We start from the raw sequence: 12606 nt of genomic DNA, 5'->3' as shown, positions 1-12606 counted from the left end.
ATGTTGGGAAGACAGGGATGGAGGATGTTGAATTTTGAAAACTCTCTTGTTGGACGTGTGTTTAAAGCAAAATACTATCCTCAAAGTAATTTTCTGGACGCAAATCTGGGACGCAATCCTAGTTATGTTTGGAGAAGCATTTTGGAGGCTCAGACACTTCTCAAGAGAGGTGCTAGATGGAGGATAGGGGATGGCCGCAGTATACCGATTATTAATCAGCCATGGCTTGCAGACCTGGAAAATCCGTTTATCACTTCACAACATATTGCTCTACGAGAGGCAACAGTACATAGCTTGTTCAAAACGAATAGTAGAGAATGGGATGGGGACATTATCAATGATCTTTTTGATGACCGAGACAGGGAGGCAATCAAAAACATAGTGTTATGCAGAAACCAATATGCAGACACTAGATATTGGCTTTTTGAACAGAATGGACAATATACGGTGAGAAGTGCATATAAGCTGCTACAAAGAATTCATGGTAACTGGGTTGAAAATGAGGATACTAAACTCTGGAGGGGTCTATGGAAATTACAGATTCCGGGCAAGGTTAAAATTTTTCTTTGGAGAGCTTTAAATAGCTACCTACCAACGAAGTGTAATTTGCAATCTCGTATGGTTCAAACGGACGATGTCTGTCCGCTTTGTGGAGCTGATAAGGAGACCATTGCCCATTGCTTTATACATTGTCTGCTTGCTAAGAGTTGCTGGGACATGGTATGCCCGGAAGTCAGCTTTGATAGTTTGATGAACTTTGTCACATGGTTTGTGTACGTACTGGAGCACTTAAAGGAAAAGGTGACGAAGATTAGAATGGTCTGTTGGAGCATTTGGAGAGCCAGGAATGATGTTGTGTGGAACAATAAAAACGTGAGGGCAGGTAATATAGTGACTGCTGCTTTTGCATACCTTTCACAGTGGAAAGAAGTTCAGAATTTGGGGAAACTCACTTCTCCAATACCAGTCCAATCTACTGGTAGTACAGAACGATGGGCCAAACCGGATATGGGATGTGTTAAGGTCAACTGCGATGCAACTATTTTTACAAGCTCTAGCCGATATGGTGTGGGATGGCTAGCGAGGGATGACAAAGGAGAGCTGATCTTTGCATCTAGTATATGTCTTCCAGGCAAACCAGAAGTTCACCATGCTGAGACAGTAGGCATTCGTGAAGCACTTAGCTGGATTAAGGCTGAGATAGATAGCAAAGTCGGAAGTAGTGATCATAGCAATCAGCAGCGCTTCATAGTGGAATCAGACTGCCAAGTAGCAGTGAATGCAGTGCTTAAAAAGGAGAGAATCTATTCACCCTTCGGCGGTGTAGTAGATGAGTGCAAAAGCATTCTCGAGTTGTACAACTTCATAGATGTTGTTTTTGTCAAACGATCTGGGAACAAGGCAGCGGATTGGTTAGCTAGCGTGTCGAGTTCTAATCCAGGTTGTATTTACAAAGGGGAGTTTGTTCCCTCTGAGCTTATTTGTATTTTGGAGAATGATTTGAAGTAATAGAAGCTCTATTTGCCTTAAAAAAAACATGAATCTCCGTTTTAACATTGAAAAACAAAAAAAATTGGAAAACGCAACATACATATGTGTTTTACATGGAAAAAAAATAAAAAAGAAAAACGGAACGCAAAATTGCGTTTTGAATTATAGAAAAACGGACCCCCAGACCTAAAAATTTTGAAGTAATATTTGGGGCCATATTTTTCCAAAATAATATTGGGGCTATTATATCCCAAAAATTGACATTTCGGGCCAAAACCTATTCAATTTAATTTTGTTAAATTTTGTTAATGTGATTCCTTGACCCTTTGTATACTGAGGTTAGGATTGACTAAGCCCTTACCTTTATGTTTCGTTGGAGCCTTGCATATTGTTTGTTGCTACCATGCAGCTTTGAGATCTGAATCATGCAAACCGTGGCCGGTTTTGATAAAATATAAATAAACTTAATTTTATTTTTAATTTTAATTTATACTTGAATATTAATATTAAATAAAAATACAGTTAAATAAAAATTTGAACATTCTATTCTATTTCTATTATTGGATGGTCTGTTTGTCGAGTTTATTAATCAGAAATTAGTAAAATTTCTAACCCTTATAAAATTTTCTAAATCTAAAATATTTCAGCTATTGATCCGAAGACTATCTTAATTATTAGACAATTAAGGTTGATAATATTTTTTAATATAATAATAATAATAACAATCTGAATACACGTGGAAATATTTAGTATATGATGAAATGTAAGGGAAAAAAAATAATCTTTATCTAATAATATAATTCCACATACAAATAATTGAGATTTTAATGAAAGCAATTATTACCATTGATATATATAAATATCTAATAATATAATTTCATATAAAAAAATTGAGATTTTATTGAAAGAAATTATCACAATTGATATATATATACATAAACAATGAAACTGTCTTGCCAGTTATTATAATCAACCTTTCAAACTAGAAAATTCGTCCGTGAGGCTAAATACTTTAATTAAAATTCAAACTAGATCAAAATACCAGACCAGATGCTGAAATGAATATCGTCTTTACATCCAACAGATTATTATGCTGCAGTTGAATTTGTGGAAGGATGAAGCACTTGCCCAATAAACAGGGACCATTCCAGTCTTGTCTTCTCGAATGAAATATAAGAATGGGTGGTCTGCAACAAAGTCAATCCTAACCTTTTCAATCTCTGCTAAACTAAATGCCATTTCTGCCTCAGCAGCAGCAGCTATTGTGCCTTATTCATTAACTTCAATAAATGATTTATGATATATCTTTGAGACAATTGAGAGGCAGACCATGAGCCATCTGATGAAGGCCTCCGGGTGGATCAAAGGGCAAGTTAAGCCCCAGTAGTCGTCTTTAACGCATCTGACAGTTGGATTTCATACTCAAAATTAAATTTTGGAATCCGGAACTGTCTTACAGGAACATACTCAGATAGAATGTGGCGTTGAAGGAATACTGATTCTTCCCCAGCTTTCTCTACCAATGCTGGAAGGCCGTCTTTGGAATCTGGGAGGAAAATGTACATGGAATATTTGGGCTTTTTATCGTAACTATAGCTCCACCCTCCCTTTCCATTGGGTATTCGGGTGCAATTAACTGTTGAATATGGAAGCTTCAACGCTTTGAAACCATCAAAAACACTAATGCGTTGCTCTCCCGACATTCTTATGAAAGGAACTTCAACTGAGTTACCATTGAGGAAGTAAAAGTTGTAGTCTTTCGTCATGTCTTCCTCAGACATATCCATCCATTGTGCTTTGAAATTGAGGGCATTAGCAAGTACAAGCTGCTGCTAAGTGAGTTAGGAGGAAGAATCTTTCGGACAAGGCCATTGGTCTGCTTTTTAACCCATGAATTCACTAAAAGCCTAGCCTCCTCAAACTGCATTATAGGTACATTGTTTACATTTTTCAGTTCAAATCACCTATACATCTTTCAATAAAATAAAAATCCAAAAATAAAACTCAAATACACTCTATATCATCAACTAATCATTGCATTTAATTCCTATATTATTAAAAATAGAGGTCCAATAGTTGTGATCCAAAAATCCAAATTTGGATCACCAACTGATCCAAATGTTGATCCAAATGTTGATCCAAATTTCTGATCAACTCCAACAGTGTGATCCAAATATTTGATCCAAATTAGTTTTTGCATATAATAATATATAAATATCATATTAAACAATTTTATCTTAAATTTATCATTTAATCATTATTAACAATTTATATGACATTTCATAAATTAATTGATAGGGATAAATAAATCCTGATTGTGTAATTAAATATTATATTAATTATATATGATTTGGGCTGCTGAGCCCAAATGTATGACATTCAGATCAAAAAGGTTAACACATTGATCAGGCCTGATGGACCAGATCAGGCCTGATGGACCAGATCAGGCCTGATGGAACAAAGAAGGCCCAAAACCCTGAATATTAATTAATTTCGTAATTAATTAATAAGGGAAAAATCAGCTATTGAGAAGAGTCCCAATAAGGACATAAATCCTTGCAGATTAGCCTCTAAGGGACCAAGAATGATAAGGAATCGGTTTTCTACTATAAAGGACTCCAAAGTCCATTCTAATTCTGAGACTTGGCTACCAAGTCTCCTATACCAAGTCAAATTCAAGGACCACCAACATCTATATAAGGGGTCTCACCCCATAAATCAGAACTACGTTTTTTGACTTGATCCTTGGCAATCAGCAAGGTACGTAGACATCTTGTTAAGGCAGATTGAGTCACGAGACATAAGAGCAGTCAAATCGAGTATCGAAGCTCACGTTCCTTACTAATAAATACAACAGTAATATACCTTAGTTTTTAATCCATAACATTTGGCGCCGTCTGTGGGAAGCACAACAACAACCATGGCGAGAACACAGAGAACAATTAGAGCTCTTGAGGAAGGAACACCATCGGGGACAACCCAAGTGATTTCGTCAACCGTGGAGGTACCTCCTCATTCAACTTATGCAGTCACCCAAGGAGAAGCCCAGATAGGGGTAACTGAATGTTAGGGCGAAAATACACGCTAATAATACACGCAAGTATACGCGTTCGCAAGTAATATAGAATACTTTCTAGTTCGTTCCCACAAAGACTCAGACTAATTATGTTCAATTAACACTTACTCACCAATGTATGATTACGTCTCAATGTCAAGACAATAACACGTAGATTTGATTAACTAATTATTAACTACAATTAACTACGAGAATTAAACACTTGATTGATACTTAATTTAACAATATTAAACACACATGAGATCATAACTTCATTACTACTTCCTTCAATAGTTATTGTTATTACCCTTAGCATGTAACGGTGATGATATTAATCGAATAACACGAAACTGATAAAAGCCAACTTCCATTGTACTAATACCATTCTACCAAGCATCCACAATTAAGATAGAAGTTGAATATGCATCAATTATGTTGAGACCCTATATGTCTACAGAATTTAACAACATAACGATTTAAGCACAAGTTATTCCTTATGATTACACAGAGCAAGTAAAACGGTTATAGTTACCCACTAATCATGCATACACAAACATGAACCTATGCTAGCATGGCAAGTTCTAAACCTCAAGATCCACTGTCGCTTCACAACAGATTAACACCCTATCTTATATGTTCACGACGCACATAAGATGAATAAGCACAACCAATACTAGATATCATACAATCATCACACACTAAGGTATTAAACAACTAACTAAAGAATTCCATAGCAAATCCGTTACGACCCCATGATCACGATTAGCCCATGATAGAACTCATCGTCACCATGGGTTCATATGAAAATATGATAATAACACACGAGAATAATTAAATAAACTACTTATATTAAACCAAAGTACGTCACAAGAGTAAATAGGTTCAAAGTAAAGAAAACTAGCATCCACTGTTATAATGAAATAAAGAATCACAAGAAACTATGTTTCCTCTTCGTTGCGATGTGCTAAAACGGTCTTCTTCCTTATCTCCTTGCTCCTCGATTGATACCACGATTCAATACACATGAAACGTCTCTGAAAACTACTTATATAGAAGTCCCACAAAACCCAGCTATCTCAGAAGTCGGAAGCTCAACAGAATTAGGAGTCTAAAAATATTAATTTTAATTTACGCACATGAGCGGCCGCTCAGCAATCCTGAGCGGGCGCTCAGCTTCCTGCGCGGTCGCTCAGCAGAACTGAGCGGGCGTTCAGACCCCTTCTAGAAAATACTTTGTTTTTGCTCCCGTTCTGTGCTGCATTCTGCTCCTATCTTCCCACTTGCAATGCCCAAACACATGCCAAGGCTTATTCTTGATGAAATCTCTCCACAAATGCAAGTAATATCCTGAAATGCACAAACACTAGAAAAACGCATCAAATACACAAAATACTTGAATTCAAGACATCAATTCAAGCTATTATAAGACGTTCTAAGTGGTATAAAATGCCACTTATCACACCCCCAAACTTAAATCGATGCTTGTCCTCAAGCGTCACAGACTCAAAAACAAAACAAAAACATGCATCATGAATGCAATCTATATGAAATGCAGTGATCCCCCTTTGCAATGACTGAACCAACCAACACATGACATCTCAACAAATGCAATTAGGCGAATAAAGATTAATTAAATCATGCACACTAACATGCAGCCAGAAACGTGGTGTGTGCGAATGCTTAACAGATATGCTTCGAAACTAGATCAATTATCATAACTCGACTATCCTCAAGGCAATCACATGATTATACGAAAATAAATTTTAGGCACAAAATGACTTATGACACTTCAAGATTACTGGAGCTTATTACGGAATCATGTTTTTTATTTAACACAAAAACAGATGCTTATTTGACCTTGCAATGAGTGAGGTCCACAAAAGACTTATGCAATGGCATCCATTTAGCGAGCGTTAGGTTAGCGGATCCCAGACTATAAAAGCCTGAGGTCACTAGGCACAAAGTCCCCTAAGAACTTAATAACTCGAATACCAAAGAGCCCACTCGTGATCAATTATGCATTAACTTTTTTTTTTCTTTTTTTCCTTTTTTTTTCTTTTTTTCTATTTTTCTGAGCAAGTGCGTTTCGCTCCATCTTGCTCAACCCTAGACTACTCGCATAAAAATATAACCGGCTACTAGCCATTTGACGCCTAGCTACAATTAGCAATGAATTCCAACTTTACTCCAATTTTTCTTTTCATGCATTTTATCACTAAGAACCTATTATAAATTCTAAGCATAATCAATAGATTAACCTTGAAAACCATCAAACCATGACAACAATCTAGTCCTTAAGCATTCTCTAAGACTTAGTGAAATTACAGGTATTTCTAGCATGCATGTCAACCTACAAGACTCAACATTACTCTAACGCTATCACTACACTCGCATTAATATCACAAATCAATTAGTAAATCAACGCAAAAGGGATCATGGTAAATGCATGAACTAAATGGCATGATAAATAAAGCTATAAAATAAAATTAAAAAAAAAACTATATGGAAAAAATATGCAATTATATGAACTAAACTATCATGAATATGCAACTATATGACACACACACAAAATATTCCTTAACTACCACCCCCAAACTTAAAATCTTCACTGTCCCCAGTGAAGGTAGTAGAAAGGAACACAGGGTATACCTACTCGGAGAAATCATCATCATCACCCTCAGAGGGTGGAGTATCAGGAGGCGGATATGCAAAGTCCTCACCAAAAACGGGCCACTAGATGTCAGCTCCAAGGCCTCTAAAAGCAGTCCCAAGTATAAGGGTGAGCTCTTGAGCAAACCTACTCTGCGTCTCGTACATAGCATCCATCCTCCTCAACAGCCTCCTATACCGGGCATCAACCATCCCAGCACCCTCCTGAGCTCTAGAAGAGCCTGCCTCATCATGCCCCGGTCTCGCCATGGTAGCACCAGCTGCTGGACGCCCTCCTGGAAGACAATAACCCAGCCCATGCTCCTCGGGCTCTCCACCAGTCCACTCCTGCATCGCATTCAGAGTCCCGGAATCAATAGGAGCGGCCGGCAGCTGCAACTGCTCGTGAGAAGGCCACTGAACTCCCACTGCTCGGCAAAGCTTTGTAACAGTAGATACATAAGAGATGTTCATGTGCTTCGCTCCCCTCAAAAACTTTAGAATTCCTTGGTAGATGAACTCACCAAGATCCACATAGTACTCCTCATTCAAAATACCCCACAACAACTGTGCTCGCTCAACTGTAATCTCATGTGCATGTGAAGTAGGCAGGATATTAGCACAAATAAATGCATTCCATGCACGGGCATACCTATTCATCGCAATCGCCGGAAAATGACGATATTCATTAGTCTCAGTCTTGAACGTCCAAACCCGGCCTACAGAGAGTAGCACAAATCAGGTCCAAGTCAAAATCTTCAGCAGTCTTCTCGTTCTAATTCTCCTCTGTGGGCTTCCTCTGTCGCTGCCCAATCACACGGCGAATCGCCTCAGGATGATAATCCACCGTCGGCCCCCGCACAACAGAAAATCCATTCTTTTCAGCTTTCGCGTTCGCATAGAACTCGTGAACCACGCTCATCGGACTGCCTCTGGTGACTCACAGAAAGAAATCCACCCCTTTTCAGCAATCATTGGCAACAACTGACCATCCCTCCCCTATGGTAAAAATCCCCTCTCTTTCAAAATCGGCTTACCCAGAAGCCTAGTATACTCCTCCTTAGCAGCCCTATCAAACAAACGAGGTCTCACAGCAGTACCCCTTGAAGAATCAGCAGTAGGAACAGTGTTGTTGTTATCAATAGTCCTTGATCTCTTGGGTGCCATTGAAACTGAGAAAAAGTGCTTAAGATTTGTGTTTTTGAATATGGGAGAGAGTTTTAAGGTTGAAAGTGTATGGGGAAGTATATGGAATAGTTGTATGTATATATAGGGTAGAGATTAGGTTAAAATTTGATTAGGAGTGGGGTTGAGGGTTAAAAACATGGGTAATGGGAAAATAATTCGTGGATAGTGGGTTTGTGTTTGAGTTTTTGTATTTTCTGATTTTTTTGGATTTTTATTAAGCTTAAAAAAAATTCAGGCAATCGGGCCCTGAGCGGTCGCTCAGTAGAGCTGAGCGGGCGCTCAGGGACCTTCTGGAATTTTTTTTCTTGCCCTGATTTTTCTGATTTTTTTGTGGTTTTGGATAGGTTACTAACTTCTAAGGGTTCCTATAGTCACAAATCATGGGTTGCCTCCCAAGAAGCGCTTCTTTTTCATCATTAGTTTGACGTAGGGTACCTCGCTCAAGTTGACAATAAAACGGCACTAACCACTTCCCAGTTTGCCGTGTCCCCATAGTAATGCTTCAAACGCTGACCATTAACCTTAAATGCTTGGCCCGGATCATTCTCAAAAATCTCCACCGCTCCATGTGGAAACACAGTTTTGACAATAAAAGGTCTAGACCACCTTGATTTCAACTTTTTAGGAAAAAGTCAGAGACGAGAGTTGAATAAAAGAACTTGTTGTCCCGGCACGAATGACTTAGGATTTAGCTTCCTGTCGTGCCACCTTTTCACTTTTTCCTTGTACATTTTGTTGTTCTCGTATGCTTGGAGTCGAAATTCATTAAGTTCATTTAACTGAAACATTCGCTTCTTCCCAGCTGCATCTAGATCAAGGTTCAACTTCTTCAACGCCCAATAAGCCTTTTGCTCAAGCTCCGCAGGTAAATGACATCTCTTACCATAAACAAGTTGAAACGGGGACATCCCAAGTGGAGTCTTGTATGCTGTTCTGTAAGCCCAAACTGCTTCATCGAGCTTTAAAGATCAATCTTTCCTTGACGAACAAACAACTTTCTCTAGAATGCACTTGATCTCTCTATTAGACACTTCCGCTTGACCATTCGTTTGCGGATGATAGGCAGTAGTAACACGATGATTCACATTATAGTGTTGCATCATAGAAGTGAACTTACGGTTGCAGAAATGCGACCCCTCATCACTTATGATTACTCGTGGCATTCCAAACCTTGTGAAAATCTGCTTATGAAGAAAATTCAACACTACCTTTGCATCATTCGTCGGTAGAGCCTTGACTTCTACCCATTTTGAGACATAATCGACTGCCAGCAAGATGTACTGATTATTGCAAGACGAGACAAATGGCCCCATGAAATCGATTCCCCAAACATCAAAGACCTCGACTTCAAGCATCACATTTAATGGCATCTCATCCTTCCTTGTAAGATTCCCCACTCTTTGGCAACGATCACACCTTAAAACAAACTAATGGGCATCCTTAAACAAATTAGGCCAGAAAAAACCAGCTTGGAGAATACGAGCTGCCGTCTTTTCACCACCATATTGTCCACCATAAACTGTGGAGTGGCAGTCTCATAATATCCCCTCCATCTCACAGAATGGGATACATCTCCTGATGATCTGGTCAGCTCCCTATCTAAACAAATACGGTTCATCCCACATATACCACTTCACCTCATACAGAAATTTCTTCTTTTGAGCCGTATTCATATTAGGAGGCATTATATTACTGACAAGATTGTTCACAATATCTGCGAACCATGCTTCTTCCTCCTGAAGTGCGAACAACTGCTCATCCGGAAAAGATTCGTTGATCAATGTCTTATCATGTGAAGTAGAATCGGGATTCTCCAATCTAGAGAGATGGTCAGCTACTTGATTCTCAGTACCTTTTCGATCCTTAATCTCTAACTCAAATTCCTGTAGCAAGAGCACCCAGCGAATAAGTCTAGGCTTCGAATCCTTCTTGGAAACCAAATAGCGAATGGCCGCATGATCAGTGAATACTGTCACCTTTGTCCCAAGCAAATAAGATCAAAAATTTTCGAAACCAAAGACTATAGCCAAGAGCTCCTTCTCAGTAGTAGTGTAGTTCATTTGAGCTCCATTTAAAGTCTTACTAGCATAGTAGACCACATGAAAGAGATTATTCTTGCGCTGCCCAAGAACTGCGCCCACCGCATAATCACTCGCATCACACATCATCTCAATAGGTTCTGTCCAATCAGGTGCCGTAATAACTGGTGCAGTTATCAGACTCTTCTTGAGAGTCTCGAATGCCGTTAAGCATTCATCATCAAATTTGAAAGGCACATCCTTCTCGAGCAAATTGCACAACGGCTTAGATATCTTCGAGAAGTCCTTAATGAAACGCCGATAAAAACCCGCATGGCCAAGAAAACTACGGATTCCTTTCACAAAAACAGGTGGAGGAAGATTTTCAATGACTCCCACCTTGGCTTTGTCCACCTCAAGACCCTTGCTAGAGACCTTATGCCCAAGAATAATGCCTTTACGCACCATAAAGTGACATTTTTCCTAATTTAGCACCAAATTAGTTTCCACACACCTTTTGAGCACCGCACGAAGATTGTTCAAACATTCATCATACGAATGTCCAAAGACGGAGAAGTCGTCCATGAACACTTCGACATTATTTCCAATCATATCAGAGAATATAGCCATCATACATATCTGAAAAGTGGCAGGTGCACCACATAAGCCAAACGAAACTCTGTGAAAAGCAAATGTACCAAATGGACAAGTGAAAGTAGTCTTTTCTTGATCCTCTGGTGCAATGCAAATCTGATTATACCCCGAATAGCCATCCAGAAGATAATAATACTCATGAACAGCTAACCTGTGAAGCATCTGATCAATAAATAGAAGAGGGAAGTGATCCTTCCTTATGGCCTTGTTCAACTTTCTGTAGTCCATGCATACCCTCCATAATGTGATTGTTCGAGTGGGAATGAGCTCGTTCTTCTCATTTGCTACCACTGTAATACCTCCTTTCTTAGGTACACATTGCACGGGGCTCACCCAAGAACTATCATAAATAGGATATATGATTCCTGCATCAAGCCACTTCAGAATTTCTTTCTTCACCACTTCTTTCATAATAGGATTAAGTCATCGTTGTTGCTCAACAGTTGGCTTACTACCTTCCTCTAGCAGAATTTTATGCATGCAGTACAAAGGGCTGATCCCTTTTATGTCTGCTATAGTCCATCCGATAGCCGATTTGAATTCTCTCAAGATCCTCAAGAGCTTGTCCTCCTCACTACCTGAAAGGTCAGATGCAATAATAATAGGTAAAGTAGATGCATCACCTAAAAAAGCATACATCAAGTGTTCAGGCAATGGTTTAAGCTCCAAGGTAGGTGCTTCCTCAATAGATGGTTTGAGCTTCCCTTCAGCATTTTTGAGGTCAGAAGTACTAAGAGATTTAAATGGCATGTCTAGCTTTCGCCTCCAAGGAGAAGCATTTAGATATTGCAGTTGCTCATTGCCATCCTCATCATCACTGTCAAAGTCCCCCACTAAGGCTTTCTCTAATGCATCAGACATTAGCATGTGATCAAGTTCTGAAGTAACCGCAGAATCAAAAACTTGTTAGGACGAAAACACACACTAATAATACACGCAACTATACGCGTTCGCAAGTAATATAGAATACTTTTTAGTTCGTTCCCACAGAGACTCAGACTAATTATGTTCAATTAACACTTACTCACCAATGTATGATTACTTCTCAATGTCAAGACAATAACACGTAGATTTGATTAACTAATTATTAACTACAATTAACTAAGAGAATTAAACACTTGATTGATACTTAATTTAACAATATTAAACACACATGAGATCATAACTTCATTACTACTTCCTTTAATAGTTATTGTTATTACCCTTAGCATGTAACGGTGATGATATTAATCGAACAACACGAAACTGATAAAATCCAACTTTCATTGTACTAATACCATTCTACCAAGCATCCACAATTAAGATAGAAGTTGAATAGGCATCAATTATATTGAGACCCTATATGTCTACAGAATTTGACAACATAACGATTTAAGCACAAGTTATTCCTTATGATTACACAGGGAAAGTAAAACGGTTAGAGTTACCCACTAATCATGCATACACAAACATGAACCTATGCTAGCATGGCAAGTTCTAAACCTCAAGATCCACTGTCACTTCACAAGAGATTAACACCCTATCTTATATGTTCGCGACGCATATAAGACG

General features: G+C 38.6%; 1 pseudogene; it reads right to left on the bottom strand.

Moving 5' to 3' along the window:
• Positions 1-2393: 2393 nt before the first annotated feature.
• LOC141719143 (serpin-Z1-like) lies at positions 2394-3500 on the bottom strand (annotated as a pseudogene).
• Between the last annotated feature and the right edge of the window lie 9106 nt (positions 3501-12606).

Source organism: Apium graveolens, chromosome 4 (genome assembly GCF_009905375.1).
Source record: "Apium graveolens cultivar Ventura chromosome 4, ASM990537v1, whole genome shotgun sequence".
NCBI lineage: Eukaryota > Viridiplantae > Streptophyta > Magnoliopsida > Apiales > Apiaceae > Apium > Apium graveolens.
This window is presented reverse-complemented; position numbering and strand designations above follow the sequence as displayed.